Here is an 18,843-nt window from a genome sequence, read left to right as displayed (position 1 = left end):
ACAATTTCCCATGCACCAGAATCCACAACGGGACCAGGAGAAAATGAGAACAGGCAGAAAAGGTGCCAAGAGCGAGAAAGAGGAGGAAGAGAAATCGGAAGAGGTAGAATAGGAAGAGAAGGAGGAAGAGGAAAAGGAGGAAGAAAAGGAAGAAGACCAGAAGGAAGATGAGGAAAAGGAAAAAGAGGAGGAGGAGGGTGCGCATCCCCCTTGCGGCTCTATCCGGGCACGCGATGACGTCATCATCCGCGCGCACGAAGCGCGTATTCACCGCCGCGCGCCCCTCGCCTCTCCGCACGCAGGCTGCCCAGCCAATGACCGCGGCGCGTCACCGCAAGGCCTCCTGGGGGTTGTAGTCCAACGCGCGCTCACCACCCCACCCGGCACCACAGCTGCGCGTCCCTGCCGCGACAGGGACAGCGCCCGCCCCCCGCCCCTATGTGGGCGAGGCCGGACCTCTCCGCTGGCCAATGGCAGAGCGGGTCAAGGTTCGGCGGTCGGACGGCGCGGCCAATGGGCGCGGGCGGGCGGTGGAGGGGGCGTGGTCAGCGGTGTTTTGTTCGGTTGCCATTGAGCAGCCCGGTCCATACGCGCGGGGGAGGCGGCGCGGCCGCTCAGGTACCGGCGGCCGCCTTTGGGGTGCACGGGGCGGGGGGGGCAACGAGCGTGGCCGGCAGGTAACAGTCGGGCGGGTGGCAGGTAACAGCCGTGTAGGTAACAGTCAGACAGGTAATAACAGCCCTGCAGGCAGCAGCCGACCAGGCAGCAGCCCCGCTGTCGGCCCGTAGGCAGTGCGGCGCAGAGAGGAGGCGGCCCGGCCATCCTCGGACCCCTTCGCGGAGCCCAAGAGGCCGTGCGCACCGCGCAGCTCCGGGCGGGCGGGGCAGCCAGCGCGGCCCGGGGGGACCCTGCGGGGCGGGGGTGTCACCCCGAGGCTGCGCTTCCCTGCAGCGGCACCTCCTGCTGCCGCAGGGCTGCATGCTGCTCATCCCTCCGGTTCCCTCGACAGATAGGTGAAGCGATGTGGGTATTGTGCATTTTGTTGTTATTGCCCGTGCTCGGCCCGGGTCGCGCTGCCCCCCGCACCGCCGGGGCCGCTGCCGTGCGCCCCATGGGAGCTGGAGGCGTCTGCCCCGCCGGGAGGCAGAAAACCCATAACCCCCAAAATGAAGTTATTAGCGTTAATAAGCGCTGCTGAGGCGGGATCCGGGCCGGCTGCGCGGCGCTGCCATGTCTCCCAGGGGCCTGGCCTGGCCCGGCCGTGCGGGGAAGGGAAGGTGTCCGGCCGCGGCGGGGCTCGGACATTCCTTTGTGCCGCTGCCCTGCAAACACATGTCTGCAGGCACGTACCTCGGCGATTTTGAGGCGATTTCCTTCCCCCCCCACGTCTGGTTCAAGGATAGCGTTACCTCTGTGGAGGTGCCTCTTTTTCCACAACTGCTGACTTCCATAATGATTCCTGGGTGGAAAGGGTGGTTATTTTCTTCCTTCCCCTCCCCTCAGCAATAGGAAAGTTGATTTCTAGTTTTTATGGCCCCGAAGTGTAAGGACCAGTTGGGCTCAGTGGGCAAGTGAATGGGCTCTTTGTGTTATCCCAGCTTTTCTAAGGGCAATAACATGGCTTTGTTCTGGTTATTTGGCTTATTAAATGTCTTCTGGCCTACTGGAAGGCTGGCTGGAAATGCATGGTTGAAATTCTGGGTGCTATTTCAGGAGGTGGCTTTAGGTCCTGTGAGATAGGGCAGCCACCCGCTGTGGAGGCTTCTCAGGATTAGTGTTTGGGGATCTGAACTCCTGGGGTTGGGTTGGAAACGTTCAGGCGTTTTCCCCTTTAGGGAAGTGCATCCCCATCCCAGCATTCAGAAGCTTGGGAGCAACCCCTCAGCATTGGGGTTGAGAGGGACTGGGTGATTCTGTCCCTGGCTTTCACCATGAGCGCCAAGTCCTCTGCCTGGGGATGAGTTGAGCCAGCTGGTCAAATCCATTTTCTGGTTTGCTGTGCCTACATTAAAATCAGCTCCTGAGTACAGTTATTAGAGCCATTACGGTTGCATTGCCTCCCGTGCATTTGCCTGATAGCAAATACTTTTGTCAGAAAAATTTGCCATTTTTGGCAAGAGCCAGTAAGTTTGTATCTCTTGTGGCAAGCTGAAATGTTTCTGGGTGTGTTTTAATTGTGAATGGTCTGCTTGCTTCTAGTCAGGCTTACGAAATGTGGAGCACAATGTTTGCTGAATAGCAAAAACTTTCCTGATGAAGCATGTTACTTGATCTGGTTTTATTGGAGATGCTGTGTACTTATTCAAGCCCAGAGAGCTTGTATCCTTATGGTTATTTAGCATCCAAAAATGCCTGGAAGAATTGTGCTAAGAGGCACGAGACTAAAACATACCTTTTAAATAGCTCTACATATGCTGGTGGAACTCTGAACAAGAAAATGGGTTCACAAATTCATTTGGAATTTTCTGAAAATACTGTTCATATTAACGTGTCTGCTATTTCTAATGAGCCCGATTTTTTTTTTTTTTTTGCATCGGTAGCAAGATGCTGCTCTTCATCATGTGGAAGTAAATGCTACCTATTAGACACAAACTCAAAATAGTGATCTGCAAGATCAGCCCCCTAATGATATGATACACTTTTGGGATGTTCCTGTGGTAATCTGGCAGTCCTCTAGCGGCCTTTACCTGCCAGTGCGTAACCCATAATTACTGTCTCTTTAACTGGGGAATTAAAGTTGGTTAAATAATTGTAAAGGGTTATTTTAAATTCAGTATGGTTAAACTTCTCTACATCCTTTCAAAAAGCTGTTTTTTTTCTGCAGGGTACTATGATTCAGAAGAATGAGGGGGATGAAAGAAGAAATATTTATATTTGCAACCATTGTGTTAAGCTTTGGAAGTTTAGCAGAGGTGTAGAACTATATTTATGAAAATATAGTGGGCAGATAAACTGAAAGCCTGACTGTACTGAGGAGACTGCAATTTATTGCATGGATTGCTTTATTTAAAACAAAACCTTGAAGGATTTATTCTTTCCTTTAGGAATTCCTTGAGAGTCTGGTAGCCATTACTGTGGCTCCCTTTTTTTAGTTCCTTCTTTTCCCTTCTCTGTGCTTTCTCTCCCTTCCTCTGTTGCCTCCCCCCAATCTACATTCCTTTGTGTGAGCAGTGATGATGGCAGTTCTAGTCACCTCCTGTGGTTTGATAGATTATTCCCTTTAGAATCATGGTGTACTTAAAACTTTCCAAACACAATTCTTTCCTTGCTCCTCCAGTTTTTTTTTGATGCTGGCTTTGATTTTTGTTGTAAGATTTTGTTCTCTGTGGTTCTGCTTTGAGTTGTCCTAAAAACTAGTCTCCTTAAGAAGTCTCCCTAAAGCTTTTGTGGACAACATTAGTATTTATGATTTACCTTTCTTTTTGTGTTTGTTGGTGGTCATAATATAAACAGAAATTTTGTTTTGAGGCAAAAGGGAGCTTCTCTCTCCCCTGCAAGCTCAAGAGTTCTGTACTTTCTTTTTAGACAAAATTTTTGCTTGCTTTAAACTGTAATTTTTATTTTTGTGAAATAAACTCCTTGGACTTTTATGATTATGGCATTCTTGAGCTCTGGTGGTCATGTAGGAATGATCTTGCAGGTACAGTTTCAAAACACAAGAGATTCCTGCCCATTGTGGAATTATCTGCAACTTTTACTTTAGATATTTTAAGTAACATAACCTTACTGGGAGGGGTGAAACTACTCACAGAAACCTGTGGAGGGCTTTATGAGCACTCCTGAAGGAAGGGTTAATCAGCACAGGGAAGCCCTGTTCAATTCTAGGGAAGAAGTTCATAGCTAGAAATAGAGGTACTTGAAGTCAGTGCAGTGTCTGGTACTTTCTTGGTAGGTAAGTTTTAATCCCTTGACTCTGTACACTTGTGAGGGAGCCCTTTACGAGGACAATGTGCTTTTTAGATTGTCATAAAGTTTGTGTCCTTAATGAGATCTTAGCACTGAAGTACTGCAATCCAGTGATGAGTCTGAAAATAAAGCCACCTTCACTTTGTTGGTTTCTCTTAACTGTGGCACTCTGTTAGGAGAATTGAGACAGTCATATTTTTGGAAAATAGTTTCTTTAAGGATTTTCTCACTCAAGAGGAGGCCTGTAAAAAAAAAAAAAGGGGAGGGGTGGCATACTTTTAACCCCTTTCTAGGCTTCTCTACTTTTTTTTTTGTGATGATCCAGCTGGATATTTTGGCACTGTTAAGTATAGAGAAACCTGAAATCAAGGTAACTGTCAACTCCTAATGTGGCCCTTTCTCCATTTGGTGATTTTTTTGTTGTTGTTGTTTTGGGGAATAATATCATTAGCAAGCTGGCAAGAAGCTGCTCAGCTAACTGCTAATGCTTTGCAGTGGGTGTAAATAACTTCTGAAGGCCTGTTTCTGCTAATTTTTAGGTTGAGGAGAGGAAGTAGGCAGGGTTGTTACTAAATACATTATCTGGGTTATGGCTCTCAGTTTACTGACAGCACTTTTTTTTTAAACAAGCAGTTGAATATTATGCTTTAAGGTAATATGAAATGTTTCAATTAGGATATTTACTGAGTTATAAAAGCAAAACTAATATAATTTGCTTTCTTCTGTTTGAACTTGAGTGTATTCTGGTAAAATGCAGCTGCTATGTTTTGCAGGTTGGGTGTTAACAGAAAGATCAAGGGTTCTGAGCACCTGATGTTCACATCATTGCTCTGAACCTGGTATGACAACCTTGTTTTAAGATCCTGTGAGAGTTAAACTGTAGGAAAGCACTGGGGAAAATTGTCAGTGGTGTATCAGGCCCAGAGCTTGGGACAGCAGTGCCAGTGATGGCAGCTGCTCTTCAGCGTGTGTGTGGGTCTGTCAGATAGAGCCAAGGGTGTGAAGTCAAACTGTATTTTGCCTGGTGCTTTCATTAGAAGTGTCACTTGCAAAACCAACTCTGTGTACCAAGACCTACACGTCATTGTGGGGAAGGCATTTGAGCTGCAAGAGAGCTGTTTCAGGTTTGGAGCGCCCAGCTGGTACAGGAAATAGTTGAAGAAATAACTGCAGCACTGCTCTCTAAACCTTTATTTTTGTGCTTTAGTCTGAGATCTATGATGCTGGAAGACAGGATCCAAATTCCATTATTTTAAAGGAATACCTGTTTCTCCTTAAGAGTTCCCCTCATCTAGCCAACCTTGATAACCATCTTTCTTGTTTGTTTGCTAATTCAATCCAGCTTTCTTGGGTTGTGAAAGATCACGTTTTTAACTTGCCCAGTTCTACATTAAAGTGTAGGTATTAAAAATTAAGGGAAACATGTACTGTCCTAATAAGACCTCATACAACAGGGCTGTGGCTTTTCTTATACTGTCGCCTCCCCTTCAGTCATTAATAGGAATAATAGAAACTTCTGTTGGTGTTATATTAACTTTAAGTCCCTAATTTGCATCTCAAATAACATTGTGAACAGCATTAATGCCTTCGAGGGGTTTGGGAGGTTTTTTAATTTGTAGGGTAAATGTATTTTTTAACCTAATTGGTTGGTTCAGATTATTATTGCAACACGTTTAATTTTTGCTCTGCACAGCTTGTGTTGATGTCAGTGGCTCTAAATCATTCCTTCAGTGCTGTGCACATGTTATGTTTCACCTTCTTAATTGTGGCTTTAGATTTTGTCTTGGTAAAGTATTCATCCATCTCATACAGTTTACTTCAGATACCATCTAATATTTTTGTTCTTTATTCTACCCTCAAAAGATTGTTTGGAATGAAAATTCTTCTTTTAAAGTTTCTTTTTTCTTTAACTCCCCCTGCTTTCCCAATGAAAAATGCACTTCTCAGTCTTTCTTTGAGGTTTCTGTTGATCTGACCTCCTTTGGTTTTAGAGGGGTGGAAGTTTATTGTGTTTAAGGAAGGGGGCAAGTGACAAAAGCTCTGTGTCATTTGGATCTGTCAAATCCTGTGGCCTTATCAGCTTCCACTGTCCAAAAGCAGTATGCAGAATATGGCAGAGGTTAGTTTGGAGCCTCAGATGTGATGTAGGTTATGAAACAGAATTGCGAGAACATAGTTGAGGGATTCTGCCTTCTGCAGCTCAGCATTTCTTAGTCAATATGTAAATGGCCATTGAGGTGGCAGGTGGTTTTTGTATCATGTTACGTTTTCATGTTGTAGGAAACTTCTGATCTATGGACTGTTTGAGGGTGTGATTTATTGATTAAGTGCCAGTCTCCGTTTAGATACCTGAGACTTATTTGTATATTTGTGCAATGTTTTTGATGAACTGACAGTTAAAATTATAATCCTAGTTCAACAAAGAAAGGAACCTCTTTGCCCAATTGTCCCAGTACGAAATTAGTAGCAAATAATTCATTGCTATCTGTTGGAATGGAGGATAGTGGTGTGTGAATATGCCTCAAGACTACTGCCCTGCTTCAGAGCATAATTTGATGCAGTATTTAGTAAGGAAGAGGAGAGAAGGGTAATGCAAACAGCATTCAAGAACTACTTACATGAATTGACTAAAGTACAGCATGTATTTGTTATAGTGGGAAGGGGGAAGGAACAAGTATCAGCACTTCATCTTTTCATTTCTTAAAAACGATGAAATGAAACAACACAGTTGAACCTTGATGAATCTGAGAAGTGTGAATAACTTGGAGGCTAAGCTGAAGTGTTGCTGCCTGTTGTAAGAGGCTACCAGAGGTTGAGATGACAAGTGTGTTGCTGGTTTAGAGATTGTGGTGGCACTGGAACACAAGCCAGCATGTTCCAGTGCCAACCTGGTACCTGGCCTGTTCCATTCTCAGGATGCATAGTAGTCCCCTTGAGCTTGGCTGCATGTGTGCCTACTGACTTCATCCTTTTCTTCCACTAGCACCCCATCCTGACCAGACCTTTCTGATTCAATATTTGGATAAGAAATTGTTTATCTGTGGGGAGGGTAAGGTGGACTGCAGCTGCTCTTCTGTTTTCATGCTTCACAAATCAGAAGAATTTAATAAAGCAGGAAAGTACCTAGATAAATAACGTGTAGTGCCAAACTGTTACAGCAGATGAAAAAGGATAGTACTCTGTCTTGTTTTATGCTTTTTAGGTGGCCTCTTTATGCTTGAGCTCTTAAGAGTTAATTCCTCTGTGCTTTAGTGACTTTGGATTTTGCAGTTTAAATGTGAACTCTGTCTGTAACTAATGCTCTTTGCTTCAGCTCCCCATCTGTAAAATGCTACACATCTTAATTTTTGTTTTGGAGTATTTGGCTGCTGTGTGCAGCATTTTCCATCCTCAGGAAGTCTTAAGCCAGCCTGAGGCAGTGGGTGTAAAAGGTGCACGCACATGTTTGTGTGACAGTGCCTTGACACCACATCAGTGAAAGCCATTACATCACCCTGCTGGGTTGTTGGAAGGCAAAGCACGCCTGTCTTTCTGAAGTAATAGGCTTCTGGCTTCTCTTGGTCAGAGGAAAGATGCAGCAGGATACTGCAATATTGCTGAAACTTGCATGCTGCCACAAGAGGGGATTGAAGCGGATTGATTTCCGCATGAAGAAAGTATGGGGCAGCTGTGACTTTTTTTTGTAATTATAAAATAACCTGATTATGCAAATCCTGAAGTTTTAATTTTAATAGTCAGAAAAGTAACTTCTAATTCATTGAAACTCAAGGAAGATTGTAGGAGGATAAGCAAAAACATTACAGGGGCTTCAAACTGAGTTTGTCATTAAAAAAAAAAAAGTCTGTGAAAGGTGTAAGCTGGTTGTGAGTCTCCTGCCCCATGCTGGTATTGCACATCAAACGTGATTCATAACAGAAGCCTGAGCAGCTCTTCTTTCTACTTAGTCCAGCGCTTTTCTGTCCTCAGTATTAAAATTTGTTCTGAATATGAAACCAAGACATCATCTTAGTGCAGGTCAAGCTCATTGCCTAGCTCTCTGGGCATAAGGGACAGCTATTCCTTCCCCTGTAGTAAGTAAACTTTAAAAAATATTTGTACTGTTCTTTGCAAGTTCCTGTTTCCTTGTGTCTTGCCCTGCACCCTTGCGATACTTTTGTCCTAAATAAAACGAATGTATTCAGGTCTTCCTGAGAGGTTGTGTTTTTTTCAGCTCTGATCATTCCTGTTGTTCTCTCAAGTTAGTTCATGTTGGGCTTCAAGTGTGGTGCTCAAAACTCAGTCTGTACTGCAGCTGAGACTTTGTGTTGAATAGAGTAAAAAAAATGGCTTCATGTGCCCTGGAGCTGATATTCCTGTTTATGCATCCCCATACATTGGACTTTTTTGCACCAGCTTAACACTCATTTCAAGGTCAGCCTGTTGATCCTACCTAGCTCACAGCTTTCTCCTGAAGAACTTGCCTTCTTGTTTGTTCATTTAATCCTGCCTGAGTATGCCTTTCAGAACTCACTTGTGTCCTGTTACTTGTGGAGCATTTTCCAGCTTGTCAAAGTTATGCAGGATTTTAAGGCTGTCTTGCAGTCCTTCCTGCTGTTCTCCTACATACAACAAGCCTCCTCTGCCAGCAGCAGATCACAGGGAGCACAGAAATGGAACTGAGCTGGGTTCCTGCTCTGTGTGTTCTCCCACACACTGCTGGCAACTGCTCTGGCTGTGATTGTCCCCCAAGGACTGCCTTTGCTTACCTCCCAGCAGCACAAGTCTGTAAAATTTTGGGGTGTGTGCTCACAGGTTCCTCCCTGTCCCTAAACATTGTTACACTGATGTCCCAGTGAACCAGGTGGGTGCTGCACACCTCTAGTGCTCACAAAAGGTTCCCACTCTTCCCAGAGGTTTTACTTAAATGTCGGGGAATTGGAGACGGCTTGCATGAATTTTGACCTTTTTCTTAATGCTGGCATAGAATGAAGAGAGGCCTAACCTCAAACTGATGTCCAAACCCTTTTTTCTTGTTTTTTTTTTTTTTTTTAAAAAGCCCAAACCATGTCCTGTTTCTGTCTGTATTTAAGTATATTATGGTCTAAATCCAGTACCTTGCAGATAATTCCAGGTGTTAGAGTGACTGAAGTCATCTGTAGTTAAAATACTTTGAAGCTGTCCATTCTTGAGATGAAATTGCTCTTTCATTGCAATCCATATGTCAAAGGATAAGCTCCACTACTTGGAACAGCTTTTCTTTAGAGTATTTTTCTTGGATTTGTATTTGTAAGTATTTTTTGACATCTCTATAGGTGCAATTTTCTCTGTTTGAAATCTTAGTTCTCATATTATCTCCCCTGTCGAACTCAATGCACATAATGAATCTTGTGCTGCATAGAAATGGGTTTCTCGGAGCCCTGTCTCTGTTGGGGTTGTTTGACACAGTTCTGTAAGTGCAATTTGTTGTTTTTTCTCCAGCATGTCTTCCTCTAAACTTTCTTTACATCTCTGCCATTCAGTAATTCTCTTAGACTTGCTCTTATCATTGCCTTATTTACAGTCCCTTTATGTATAGCAGTTTATTCTCATCACACATATGTATTTGAGTGTAGTTGAAAATTTTATTGTGCCTGGCTACAAGCTGGAATAATTAATCTCCCAACCGTTCTTTCCACTGGATGCTCTAAGGAGATGGACAGATACACTTTGAAGCCATGTTGCAATGTTAAATTGAGCAGAGGTTTAGAAAGTCTGATGATCCTTTCCTAATGATATTGAATGTTTGTTAGGATTACCTCAGTGACCACTCTGAACCCACAAAATGTTACCAGAACAGTAAGGCAGCATCACCTGGTGTTGGGAAGTTAAAGGCAATGTGGATGGTGAAATTTGTGCTGAGTCGGGGGGGCTGTGTTCAGAAAAGCTCTTTCAAGGTGTGTTCATGGTTGTAGCAGATTTTTCTGTATGAATTGTGATACTCCAATTTTATGAACATAGTTGTCTGCAAAATGCCACATATCTTTGAGATTAAACTTTATAGTTCTGTTAAATACACAGTCTTAAACTTTGGAACTAGTTTGGAGGGACCTTGCCTTTGTCCTTTTCTCCCTGGAGCACAAGCTGATCAAATAATACCAAACCTAATTCTGAGTTCTAAACTAGCTGTTGAACTGAGCCAGACTGCAATGAAGTAAATGCCTGTTGCACCTGCAGAAAAGGCTGCAGCTGTCAGAAGCTTGTTTATCACTTCAGTGTTCTTGAGTCCAGGTGCTCAGCCAGTGACTTCCCCTAACACAGCCATTTGTTTCAGATCTTCAGCAGAAAAGACGTTAGTGCTTTATGCAGATTATAGTGTGCTTAACCTTTGCATGTGTGAAGATGCCAGGAGCGCAGATGTCATTTCAGAGGCTCATTTTAAAGGAAGCTTCGATGGAGTACACTTTTTGTCAGCACTGAAAGATCACTTGAAAGACCGCATCTCTCCTACTGCTGACTTCAGATCAGATAAATCTTTACTGGCTTGTGCTTTCAGCTTGGTTACCAAAGCTGATCTTGTTAGAATGCTGTCTATATATATGTATATATAAAGGTAATTGCCCAGGTGGGAGGTCCCATTTCCCTTCCAAACACTCTTGGTCCTGTCCTCCTTTGCACAGTTGCTGTCTGCAAATGTTATGTGCTGGACTTGCCAAGTTACTTACCTGCTGCCGTTCAAAGCTGCTAAATTTCTGTCTCAGTCAGGGAAGATTACAAGTGAAGGCCTTCCTCAACACTCAGTTTCTCTCCTGGCATTTTTGTGCTCAAATAAAATAGTTATTTTGATTTATACTGACTGAAATACAGTCTATAGTATTTGTGCACCAATTGGCACTTTTCTGCCTTTTTATTTCCTGTACTGGGGCATGGTTTTACATTAAGGCTTTGTAGCCCATCCTCTGTGAGTAAACTGTAATTTGGGGTTCTAGAGACTTCTGTGAATCCCCTTTGACAAGTAAATCTTTCCACAGACTTTGCTTGCAGAAGTAATGAGTTGTTTGTTGAACATCAGGTAGTGTTGAGGAAGTACACAGAAAATACTGAGCTTTTCCATCAAGCAAAGGTGATCTTCCAGTATTTAAAGAAAAAACAATCATACTAATGTAGCTAAAATAGTTCACTTTTTTACCTTCTCTGACATGGTGTAACTTTGTCTCATGACATTTCATTAGTTGATGTAATTGTTACAAGTGCTTTCTCTAAATACCTGCTGCAATGGTTTGTGTCTTGACCTCTAACACGGTGTTTCCTGAATCCAGCTGTTCAGTGTGCTGCTCAAGGCTGAGTGCATAGAGACAAAATGCTTCTCTGGCTTTTCAAACAGTCCAGTGAGCTAGTAAGAGCTGCATAGCTCAACTGAACTAAGTTTTATTGAAGTACCTGTAATAGGTCTGGCAAGAGGGATGTCCCCAGTGACACTTGAAGTAATGTCTGAATTGAATGCTGAAAGCACGCACGGTATTGATGTGTACTGCCTTTGTATTTCATTCCATTATTTTAATGGGCTTTAATTTGTGGTCTGCTCATACTTGGGTCATTTGTGGACTGAGAGCTCACATGTAGAGCAGATTATCTGTAATGCAGATCTCTTCAGAGACTTCACCATTCAGAAGCTTGTGGTATGTGCAAAACAGAAGTTGGAAACCAACTATTAAGTTGACAGGAACCATAGTTTAGCAAAGTAAAGAGCAGCAACCAGAAAGTCTTCAAATTACCATTGAGTTTTGCTGTTTGTAGTGTGACACCAAGGCCTCTTTATTTAAAAGAAAATTTTTCCTATTTGAAAGCTGTGTGGTACTTGGGCTTTATTTTTTGGATTCTAATGGATCTGCTAACTTAGATGGGTGTTGTAGAACTTGGGATCTTTGTGTGCCACCTCTTGAGGTGGTATCTCCTGCCACATGAATTAGGGTTTCTTCAGTGAAAATTGCAGATGGTGAGCCATGATAAGAACAAGTTTGGGCCTTGACAGGGAGCTTGGTTGTCAGCTACATACCATATTTCATACCTGTTCAATGTGTTTCCTTGCTCTTCCCGCACAGATAATGTAGCAGCAAGCTTTAACTACTTTATGCAAGCCTGCATGGAATTTTACTGTTGTGTAAACTCTTTGTGTAATTTGCTCTTATTATATTTTAGGGTTTTATATGAAAATATGTAAACTTGTGTACTTGTGGACTGCTAAAATAAGGCTACACACATCTAAATGCTTATTCAGTGTAGTTGCACAATGAACTTCTGGAGAATTCCAATTTTGAGATAAAGACACTTTCCTTAAACTGCTAAATTGGGCATAATGCTTTGTCATAAGAAGGAAATATTACTCATAATATGAAAAATAAGTACAGTGAGCCTTGGAGAAACGTGCTTCATGTTGCTGTAAGCATTGAGATGTATGGATATTTACAGAATACTGCTCAGAACTTGAGTTCTAAATTTAGTGCTATCTGCAGTTCACCAGCTGTACTGTTTACTAAGAAATATTTGGACTACCATAGGTTCCTCATTTTTAATTACCATATATGCATGTATGCAAGCTAATGAAGAGAGACTTTGCAGATTATATAGCTCATTAGATCCCTGAAATGCCATGAAGTAGCATCTTAACATGCGTGTTTTTCACCTGGCCTGAGGCCTCCACCAAGAACATTTCACACTTGGGATCATAAAAACAAACCTAGTACTTGGGCTTTTTATTTTAAACAAGCCAACCAGATGTCTAAACCTCCTCAGAATGAACCTGAAGGCAAACAGGAGGAGGTTTATTAGCTGTGTGTGTTTTGGGAGTAGGATGTATGGAAGAGATTTGTATAATCCCTCAGCTCCAAGCCCATAGGCTTTGGTAATAGAAGAGTACTTCAGTGCTGGTATTATTCCATTCTGTCACAGGGAAGCAAGATGTGCATGGGGTAATCATTGTTGTCACTGCTATACAAGTTGAGGGTCAGTGCTATTTTTTTTTTAAGCCCTGGATATTTTTAAAGTATACATCTATGCCTGTTGTACTTCTCAGTTTTAAGGGCAATCACTAAGAGAAAGTAGGTGATACTACTCATTATTTTTTTTTTCCTTTCCGCCTCTGGCTTTTCTAACCGGTGAAGCAAACATCTTGGTAGCAGGGCCATTTGTTGTACTTTTTTCATTCTTCAAGCCTTAGAATTAAAAAAAACCAAAAAAACAACAACCAGTCTCAAGGGTCTTGTACAGTCTGGATCACTTACTTTAGTGGAAGTCTGGTAGAATTCTCCCAACAGTAATATTATCAGTATAAATTACTGCTTGAGTCTGAATATTGTATCTTACTGGATGCTTAGTCTATGAAGTAAATACTTCTGTTGGTTTTAAATAGAATATTTATAAAAGCAGTATGTGGAAGTCAAAGTAAAGGTGTAGGACCTGAGCTTTGAGCTTTTAGTAATATACCCTGAAAGTTACAGTAAAGAAGTGGTGATTGCCCACTAGGTTCTGTTCTGAATTGCTTATACAGGCAATAGCTCTTGGTTTGAGTAGTGTAGTCTTGAAATGACTGTTAGCTCATTTAGTTCATAATTACAGCAAAAGCCAAGGGCTTGGTGTTCATGTGTTCAAGCCTCAGTAGATCAGGCTTCTGTTCCTCAAAGTCACATTGTAGCCTTGGGCTTTCTGCAGCAGGCTGAGGGGAAAGAGTCCAAATCTCGCATTGCAGGGAGATGACTGGTCATGGGCCAGTGCTGATGGCTCATTCAAATGGAGCTCCAGACAGAGTATATGTAAATATTCTTCAGCAAAGCTAATGAAATCCTTGCCTTGTCATTGTGGTGGATTATTTTAGGAAAGAGTGTAAGTAACATAAGCATCTTGGAACAGCATCTTTGTACAGCATCAGACACAAGGCAAGCTCATCCATTGTCCTGTCTGACAAAGATACTTTAAAAGATGCAGGATGACTTGTCTGTGATATGAGTATTCGGCCTTCATCAGGTCTGGAAGAAAGGTTTAAACCCGGGACTGACTTCTCACTGATGAGTTGGCAATGAAAAATGCTTTAACCTCTGGCTGGGTTTAGTTCTTAGCCCTAGTTTTCTGTAGTGATATATTCCCTGCTTTAATTAGGTATGACCTGGAAAAAGTCTCTTGAGCTTACTTCACCATTTCTGTTGCTTTGAGAAGTGTACTTTATAAACTGTGACAAAGGTTTAACATTGCCTATCTCCATCCTTCTTTTTCTTTTATGGAAGGAGACTCTTGAGTATCTTGTTTTAAAACCAAACCCAAACCACTGACAGTAACTTGAGAAATAAAAAGGGGTGTATTTATTGCAGACTACAGTTCATGTAAAATATTTTGATTCCAGTTCAAAATGTGTTAAATTATTTTAGGTCTTTGTTTGGTATGTATTCCTCACTGAGCTGGGTGAATTGTACAGCTAAGGATGGGAAACCATCCCATCAAAGGTAGTACTGAAGTATTACCTTCAACCTCTTTGCAGCATATCACCCTTCTTTTAAGTAAAGTGTAATCCAAAGGCTGTGTGTGATGGTTGAAGCTTCCCTTCCTTCTCACAGGAGCTCTTGGATCTGAACTGTGGGAGATGGAGTAGAAGTGAGTGTGTAGCTTTATTTTAGTAGCAGTTTATATTTAGTCTCAGCTGCCTCAGTGACCATTTGGTCTTAGTGATGATGCTTTAGGGTCAAAACAGTGAAATTCTGGACTCAGTAGTGATTTTCTGCATTTGAGGTAAGCGGACCTAATATTTATTCTCATCTATCTCTGGAGGCATTTACAACCCAAACCCTAATTTTTAACCTTAGAGTGGTGATCTGTAGTCCTGCTTTGCACAATAGGTGATGAATGTTTTTCAGCAGACAGTTTTGAGCTCTTGATATTCCTTGTGCTTCCAGAGCCTGTGGAATATCTGAAATTTGTCTCCAGTGGCCATAAGTTGATGTAAAGGATATCTTCTAGCCTATTTTTTTGTCTCTTTTTGGAGTTTTGTGCTGGAGTTGTGTCAACCTGAATCCAAGCTTGAACACCTCATAATATTGAAGTTTCCTTTTAATAAAAAGTGGCTTATGAAAACACTGCGTGGAGAAAGTGAAGAGGTTCTGTAACTCATGAAGTCTGTCTTCAGTCCTTTTGGAGAAACCCTTAAGTTGCAAATTTTGAAACTGGGTTCTTTGGTTGTTTTTTTTCAGAGTTCTGGAATGTGTAGGGTGTGGTGTTAAGGCCTTTTTTTGTCACATCTGAACTCTTCAGGGAGAACAGCTACAATTTAAACAATTTTTTAGACGGTTGTGAAACAGTTTCTACAGAATTACAAACTAGGATTATAAACTCTCTTCTTTGTCCCTTTTGGTCAGAAACTGTTATTCTAATGCACTGCTAAAAACCTCTTTATAAAAATCTCAGAAAATAAAGGGGTGCTAGTTAATGGCATTGAAAAAACTCCTGAAGTATAATATATTGGAAATGGAGGTGTCCTCTTTTAGTACAAATCCCCCAAAATATTGATTGATAACTTTATAGCTTAGGAAACTTCCTAATTAAAACGGATATTTTTTTTTTTTAATGATGTGGAATTTTGGAAGGTTTGCAGAATAGCCACACTGTAGGTTAGTGCTGGAAAGGATAGAGTCCAAATAATTCTCTTTTAAGTGCCTGCTATCAACAACTTTCCTGGGCTAAAAGTTATTAATAATAGACTTATGTTGTAAGGAATGCTTAGCCTCTCTGTGAACTTCTTAGCACTGTAGTAAATAATATGTATTTTTAGAAATAGAATGTTCTTCCCTTTTGGATGTTGGAATTTTGCATTGCAGGAAACTAGACATTTTGTAGCTTTTTATCAGGTGGCATAAAGTATTAGCTTAGCAGTCTCAAAAGTGGGTCTTCCAACTTAGTGTTGCTTCAAGGATAAGTAGGATGAGGACAGACAATGCTCTGTTAAAACTTGATCTGTTTTGTGTGGTGTTTCAATTTTAAAGTGCTTCTTGGATGTTGCAGAAAGTGCCAGGAGGCAAAAAAATCACATCACCTTTCATCTAGAGTCTAGTAGTGAAATAATCTAGATCTGGAGTTAGTACTGCTGGAGTGATTAGCTCCTTTGGCTTGCTGAAGCAGAGATAATATTTTAAAGGACCTACTTAATCCGAATTGGAATTTTGACTCCAGCTAATCCTTTTCTTCTGCAGGGAGCAAGCTAAGTGCATGTATGGGATTGTTGGTAACAAAGGTTCCATGTGGCACTCAGAGCAAAGAGTAGGAAACAATGTGAAGTATCAGAGGAAACAATCCTCTGTGTTCTCACGGGTCATTTTAGTATCATAGGCAGAAAAAATAATGGAATAGTGATCACCAAGAAACACCTACATTTGTCTTATGGGGAAATCATCTAAAAATCTTGTGATCACTTTTTCTCTATCCAAGATGAACTTCCAGAAACAGAGAAGAATTTGTTAGAAGTGTTTCAAACAAATGTAAATTTTCCCATTGAGATGAGCTGTTGCTGGAACATTTTGTCCTGCAGGATGCAGAGGAGGAGGAGGAGTGGGTTGGAAATGAGTCTGGCTGCCTTAATTTCTCAGAGCCAAAGAGATTTTTTTTTTGTGTGTTGGCTTTGTGTTCTTCATCAGGACTCTTCGTCTCTTTGAAAGTAGCTTGTCAAACTGAATGAGCATCTGACATCCTTTAATTGACTAGGAGGTTGGATAATCTATATTTTTAGTAGTCTTCCCCAAAAAAGACACTAGTGATGTCACAGAGAAGATACAGAATTCGTGACATGAGCGCTGTTAATTTTGGCAGATATTTTACAAGTCATTACTACTTGTAGCTAAACTTTTAAAGAAATAATCCCTCTCTGCTTTAGTAGTACTATAGAGATATAATAATGAATCTTTACTTTTCTCAGCCTTCAGAATGAAGAGCAAAGAACTAAATCAGAGACAATGGGGATACTGACTCCATCACAGCTCATTTTCCAGCTTTGAGGAATGTTAGCTTTGGCTTGCATTTGGAGTTTGATTTTTATATTCCATTTATTCCTTTTGATTAGTCTACCTTGCAACAACAACAGAAAAATAGCTTCTCTTCCTCCCCACCTCTCACCTCTTCGCCCCAGCTCAAGGAGATCATAGGAAGATTAAGTCTCTCCCAGGACAGAGACTGAGTAACATCTTTTGTTGTGCATGTTTATCTTGGAAGTCTCAACTTGCTTGCTATCCTACCTAATCAGGCTCCACAAAGGATGGTGTGTTAAGGGAAAGATGGCCATAAACTTGTAGGACTCCATCCAACTTGGAGCTCCAAGGCCTATTGTGATTAGCTCAAGGCTTGGAGGATATTCCTGTTTGAACTGGCAGCTCCTGGCTCTGCTGCTGTCTCTGGAGACATGGTGACAGCAGAGGTGTGTTACCTGTGGGCTGTGCTTCCAGGCTCTGTGGCTCTTGGATTGTGCCAAGATCTCTGCCATGAGGTAGCTGAAAACATGCAAATTCAGCAGCATCCTCATTGCCCTAACAAAGATGGTCAAATGGTTCATATTACTGGAAATCCAATTAGCATGAAGTGCTGAGCAGTTTGAGAGGGATTCAGCCTGATAAGCATAAAGAGTACGATAAGGAGAGACTGAAAAATAAAGTTGGCTGCCTTTAACCAGCTCTAGAAAAATAGCATGGTGGAAAAAGCACATAAAGTAAACAGCTTACTGTATTCTCTCTGGAGATCCATTAAATACCTACCATAGCAGAGAGTCTTGAAATAAACTAAACCCTCAAAAATAGGAAAATTAAGTGAGGAGCTTCTCTCTAGGAGGTTCTGAGGGACAAAAAGCTTATAAGCACATAATAACAAAATTTAAAATGACCACAGTTGAGTGAAGTCATTCTGAAGAATCTTTTGTCTCCTGGCAGCCAGTATTAATTAGCAAAGATGAGGGAAACAATTCCTTGTAGGGTATATATATAGCTCAGCCAGAGTGAACCAAGGGTTTGGTCCTGGAGTTAAGGTGCTGAGGCTGCAGGGAGGATTTCAGATCCCTCTGAGCTGGTGAGTTTGACCAATCAAAGGAGTACAAATTGGAAAGGGAAGATGGGACCAAAGCATGTTCAAACCATGCTTCAGGAGGAGATGCCTAATTTCTAATTAAAGAAGGATCTGTGTGGCTCAGTGTAGGAAAGGCTGATGTCTACTGGCTTTCTTGTGTGGTGAATTTCTTTTTCTTTCTGATGCTGTAGTTGGACAGGTGCTTGGACAAACAGTGTCAGCATCCCACAATGTACCCACACAAGCATTTCAGTCCAGTTCATGGCAAACCAGGCTGGGGAGCTGATCCAGCTGGAGAACTGCATTTCCCAGAAACAAAAGGAAGTGTTTTAATTTCATCCAGTTATAAAAATTCCTTGATCTAGTTCTCTGTGATGAGCAGAAACACTTGTGCTGGCACACTGCTGAGGGCCACAAATAGCCAGAGAAGAGAATGTGTTGGCAGTTGTGATGGCAGCTGAGGTACATCAAACTGCAATCTAGAATGGCTTTCAGTGGTAGGAGTGTGATGGTGACATTTCAGTGGTAGGAGGAGTGTGTTGGTGACATTTTGACCACTTAAACATTCATTGTGTCATCCTTAACAAGAACTGCCCAGTAAAAACAGTCAATACTACTGTACCGATCAAACACATTTAAGAGAGGTGAGAAGGCAATTCACTTTACAAGTGTGCTTCTGATCTGAAATACAACCCCTGCTATCATCTTTGTGCTTCATATTGAGAAATGGAATTTACTTGTGATGGGGAGCAGGAAAAAGTGGGAGCAGATAGATGAAGGTTTTTTTGGACTAAACAGCACCTTTTCATCCCAGCTCCATGTTTAAAAACAAAGTGTCAATGGAGCATGTCTCCATTTGAAAAATAATTATTGTAATTATGAGCTGCTAAAATGAAACTT

At 41.8% G+C, this 18,843-nt stretch overlaps 1 protein-coding gene across 1 annotated transcript in view; it reads left to right on the top strand.

The window, feature by feature from the left end:
- The first annotated feature begins 538 nt into the window (after positions 1-538).
- Positions 539-18,843, top strand: part of FAM53A (family with sequence similarity 53 member A) — a 70,232-nt gene continuing 51,927 nt past the window's right edge. Inside the window, exon 1 of the mRNA XM_040064852.1 lies at positions 539-618. The gene's annotated coding sequence lies outside the window, so the exon portion shown is untranslated. The remainder of the gene's footprint in view (positions 619-18,843) is intronic.

The sequence above is a fragment of the Hirundo rustica genome, chromosome 5 (genome assembly GCF_015227805.2).
Source record: "Hirundo rustica isolate bHirRus1 chromosome 5, bHirRus1.pri.v3, whole genome shotgun sequence".
In the NCBI taxonomy this organism is placed as follows: Eukaryota; Metazoa; Chordata; class Aves; order Passeriformes; family Hirundinidae; genus Hirundo; species Hirundo rustica.
The sequence above is the reverse complement of the archived record's forward strand: the minus strand, read 5'-3'. Positions and strand labels throughout refer to the sequence as shown.